General features: G+C 43.4%; 1 protein-coding gene and 1 long non-coding RNA gene across 4 annotated transcripts in view; one reads left to right on the forward strand and one right to left on the reverse strand.

Moving 5' to 3' along the window:
- Positions 1-378, reverse strand: part of KAT6B (K(lysine) acetyltransferase 6B) — a 105,928-nt gene extending 105,550 nt beyond the window's left edge. For 2 of the 3 annotated variants that reach the window (XM_014956326.1, XM_014956325.1), the window contains exon 1: positions 57-378. The gene's annotated coding sequence lies outside the window, so the exon portion shown is untranslated. The remainder of the gene's footprint in view (positions 1-56) is intronic. The other variant, XM_014956327.1, reaches the window with a different exon arrangement.
- Positions 379-729: 351 nt separating this feature from the next.
- On the forward strand, positions 730-4,224 carry LOC106896369. Its single transcript, XR_001413619.1, has 2 exons — positions 730-1,279; positions 3,577-4,224. It is a non-coding gene; the product is annotated as an uncharacterized LOC106896369 (long non-coding RNA).
- Positions 4,225-4,447: the final 223 nt, after the last annotated feature.

The raw sequence follows: 4,447 nt of genomic DNA on the forward strand, positions 1-4,447 counted from the left end.
GGAAGGAAAGAAGCGGGGGGGGGTGTGGAAAAAGAAGATGAATACAGAGAGAATACCTTGTCTCTCCTCCTCCTCCTCCGCGGGGCTCCTCTTCTCACTCCAAAATACTCAAAAGGTGGACGGGCGGAGAGAAGAGAGAGCAGAGACGAGCCTTCAGCCCGCGGCGGGGGAGGGGAGCCGCGCCGGCAATTATCATTAATTTTAGAAATTAAAGCAAGAGAAACCCACCCCAGACCTCCAGCCTCCCCGATGCCGGGCGGGCGCAGATTGCGAGGACGGGTGCTAAGACACAGGACCTGATAACAGCTAATTGAAAGGTTAATCTACATAGGCTGTGACAGAAGAGGTCCCTCCCCACTTTTTTTATCTGCTGTTGGCAAGTGGGAAATTGAGCTCCCCCCACCTTTTTTTTTTTTTTTTCTTTTTCATTATAACTGTGAAAAAAAAAAAAAAAAAAAGAGGGAGAGAAAGAAGAGGGGGGAAAAGGCGATAAAGTTTGGGGGGGAGGCGCGTCCCCGCGGCGGCGCGCGACTGAGGGAAGGGGCGCGCGGCTGAGGGACGGGGCGCGCAGCTGAGGGAAGGGGCGCGCGGGTGGCCGTTGACGGGGCGCGCGGCTGAGGGACGGAGCGCGCGGCTGAGGGAAGGGGCGCGCGGGTGGCCGTTGACGGGGCGCGCGGCTGAGGGACGGAGCGCGCGGCTGAGGGAAGGGGCGCGCGGGTGGCCGTTGACGGGGCGCGTTGGGCGGGAAGGCGGCCTGAGGGGAAGGGGCCGCCGCCACCGCCTCCCAGGGGGGCCCTCACACCGCCACCAACCCCCCGGCGTCTTGGTTTGGGGTTCACCTCCGATGTGGTGGCGATTTCAAACGTCTCGGTGGCAGCAGCGCCACGGGCAGGCTTCGGGAAATCCTTCCTCGAGGGCTTGAGCGGTTCCTGGGTCCGGAGGAAGAGGTCTGTGTTTGAGGCAACCATAATTAGTCCGAGGGATGAAAGGAGGGCGAACAAATTGCAGATGTTATCCTCCCATTGAGTTTGCTGTAAGTGTAACAAGATGTCCTGAGGAGTGTATTTTAAAGGGCAAGGTGGTAACACAGATGGATTTAAGACTCTCTTAAAGGCTTCCTCCAGGCTGTCTTGAACTGTGTTGCCAAAGGCCACTCACCATGTCAAAGTTTTAATTTTCATGATGGATTTTTTCTCAACTATGGCTGAAACACCACTTTTCAGCGAAGTATGGCGTGATGAAGTACAGTACGGTATCTACCCACGCAAGGGAGGAAAAGGTAATCTACCTACCTGAGCATCTACTCAGGGAAGACACCCCCATCTTCCCACACTTGAGACGTGACCCATCTCAGAGGTCTCTTAGACATCCTCTTTTCCATATCTTGTGGGTTACAAGTTGTGTTAGCCGCCTGTCTGGCAAAGTTTTCTAAAATTAACGTCTGGTCCTGAAGAAGAAAAGATAAAAGAAAAAAATGTCCCTCCTTTTACAGTGGGTGGAAAATGACCTTCTACAATAAATCAAGAAGGTCCTTCCTAGATCATGTACTGTATGTAGATCAGCAAGCCAACAAAGTTTCTGACATAAAATACTAAGTGTTGAGGTTTAGTGCAACTTTTTCAGAGTCAATTATTGGAGATACTGTATAAGGAAGCTCTTTGGTGATGTTTTAGAGCACTGTAAAATTGAATGACCTACTTACGGAAAGCTACCGGGCGAAAATAATATTCTAGCATGTATCTATGATACCATACCTGTTGACTGAGGTTTTAGTCTTTTAACTGCCAGATGCAGCCCTTTAAATGTAGAGCAGGAAGTTGAAATGTGTAGTGACCCAATATTTGTTGGAGATTCCTTCAAGGTTCATGCATTATGCAGGACTTGGCTGTGATTGAAAATAGATTTTAAATTATTGGAAACAATATAAATCATTGCAGCACAATTTGTAGCAGAGTGTCACATTTGCAATGCTATTCTGAATGTTGTGTCAACATTTCCATTATAAACGTGGTTTGCTTTTTTTTTTGTTTCTGGGAAATTTACAACTTGGTTAGTGGTAAAAGAGAAAAATAATCTCTTGAAACTGAAACTTGGCGTGGCACATCCCAGTTCAGGAAACAAAACACTGGAGAAAACTCGACAATCTGTTTGGCCATTTTGAAATCACCAGTGTGCTGAAGACGTAATTAATAGCACAGAGAAAAATCATAAAAGTCTCTGGTTTGAATACTGTCATTTTTCTTCTTAATTTGATTCCTTTCCTAAAAATAAATTTTATAGGACAATATGTCATTGAGTGTTGTGTTCCAGTTTTTAACATATTCAAGAACCTTTTGTTTGAAGAGAAATTCCTATGGATCTTGACATTTACAGGTGTAGCTAACACTATGTAAATTGTGAAGTTAAGCACATGAACTTCTTTATACATGAATCATCCTCCAGCAAACTTGGATCGACTATCACTGGCAATTATACTATTTCCCAAAATAATAACTTCAAAAGAATTGCATCATGGGAATTTAGGGCAGTTCAGTTTGAGACAGTGCCTGTTACACAGACAAGCCAGAAGTACCTGAAACACTTTGTATTTAATTGAGAATGTCTAACATTGTGTGTGTTTTGGTCTGTGATCTAGATAGGAAGTGTTTTTGGTTTATTGTATGCAAAAAAAAAAAACAAGCCACCAACAACTACATTAAAAATATCCATGGAAAAGTTATAAGCCCACCAAGGAGGTTAGTGCAAGCAAGTAAATTCACACTTTAGCATGTCTTCTACTGTCAGACTTTGAGGGATTTAGTCTCCCATAGCCACTGCTAAACTGGTGAAGTACAACAGTTAATGCCCTTGAGCACTAACAGGTGCCTAGACACCTACACATTGAATACACCCCATTCCATCTGCTAAAAAGATGTCCCTGATATTAAAAAAAGTATCTAAAATGAAAACCACTCTCTCTCATCAGCTTATAGAAAGAAGCACTACGGCCCAGTTCACTCTATTCCATTAATTTCCCCGCTTTAATTATAGTTTAAATATCCTTATTCAAAGGATGTTTTTCCTCCCTCCTGTGGAAAAATATGTTTGCTTGCACATCTATATTGCAGTGTATGTAGTAAGCATACTACTTCTCTCCAAAAGTCCTTAGGATTATTCTAAAAATGCGTGTATGTTTGCTATTTTAGGATCATAAGTGAGAGAAAGCGCAAAGTTAAGGGCTGAGCACGGTCTGAGTTAAATTCAGTTCCCAAAAATCAAACTCTTAGAACTGCTGTACATATAGCAGTGGTGTAAGACAAGCTGGAGACTACCGCTTAAATGAAGCCCAGCCCATATGCAGACCAAATTCATCAGTATACAAAAAAGAATGCTAAATTAGAGTTTGAACACTAATTTGAAATCAGCGAGAAAATTCTTGTGCATTAAATTACTGCCATATATATGAATAAGATTTTTCCCTTAGAAGGCTTTAATCGCTGGTGCAGTTTCATTAGAACTGGTGGGGCTGTTCTGTATTTAGAAACAATTATACAGTTGTCCATGTTGGTATGGTGACAGATCCCTATTTATCTTCAGAGCTTCTGGAGCGTGAAGTCTTGACCCTCATCAAAGTCTGGCAAAACTTCCTATGACTTCAACAAAGCCAGGATGTCCCTTCTATGATTACCATACGTAACCACAGATGTATACGGTCACCTGAAGATTGCTTCCCCTGGCATATGCTGTCAAAAGAAGTGATCCTGGGGAGAAAAGTCATCCCAAGAGCGCAGCGAGTTTCTTCCCAGCCTCTGCAGCCCCCCTGAGTGTGTCCCCACGATGAGCTGAAGGCAGGTATATATTCTTTACCTACACCACCTCCTCTGCTTAGCTCTCCTGCCATGGGCTCAGCGGCTTCCCTGTAACCCAAACCTTCAACCTCATAGTCTTTCTGGATTAAAATAGCCTTTCATTTTTTTCACCTGTGGAACTAAGTCTACCCCCCTGAATACAAACAGAGCATTTCTTGGTTTATGCGTGAGGGTATGCATTGCCACACACAACAGAGCATCACTGCCCAATTTAAGCACTATTAGGAAATACTAATATAGATTATATTAATATATATGTGCCTATATTTGTACATACACAGACAGACACACACAAAGTGATTAACCTGTGGGCATATTTTCTGATCACTTGCTGTCTCATCTATTACATTTAATAAAATTGAATAATAGTATAAAATAGTCTCCTGCTGCCATCTTACTGATTTGGGGGCTTTTTAATTCGTGAAACTAACAGGTTATAAGGTAAATGCTATAACAGTCTCAACTCAGGAGTTGTAATTGCCGTAATACTGTAATTTGGAAATAAGTGTTTGTGGTAGATCAGCTGTTGTCCCACAGGGGTGGAGACAGTGACTTTTTATCATAAATCCCACATGTTCCATTCTACTCTGGCTAATACA

Source organism: Calidris pugnax, unplaced genomic scaffold (genome assembly GCF_001431845.1).
Source record: "Calidris pugnax isolate Ruff unplaced genomic scaffold, ASM143184v1 scaffold196, whole genome shotgun sequence".
Classification (NCBI taxonomy): domain Eukaryota; kingdom Metazoa; phylum Chordata; class Aves; order Charadriiformes; family Scolopacidae; genus Calidris; species Calidris pugnax.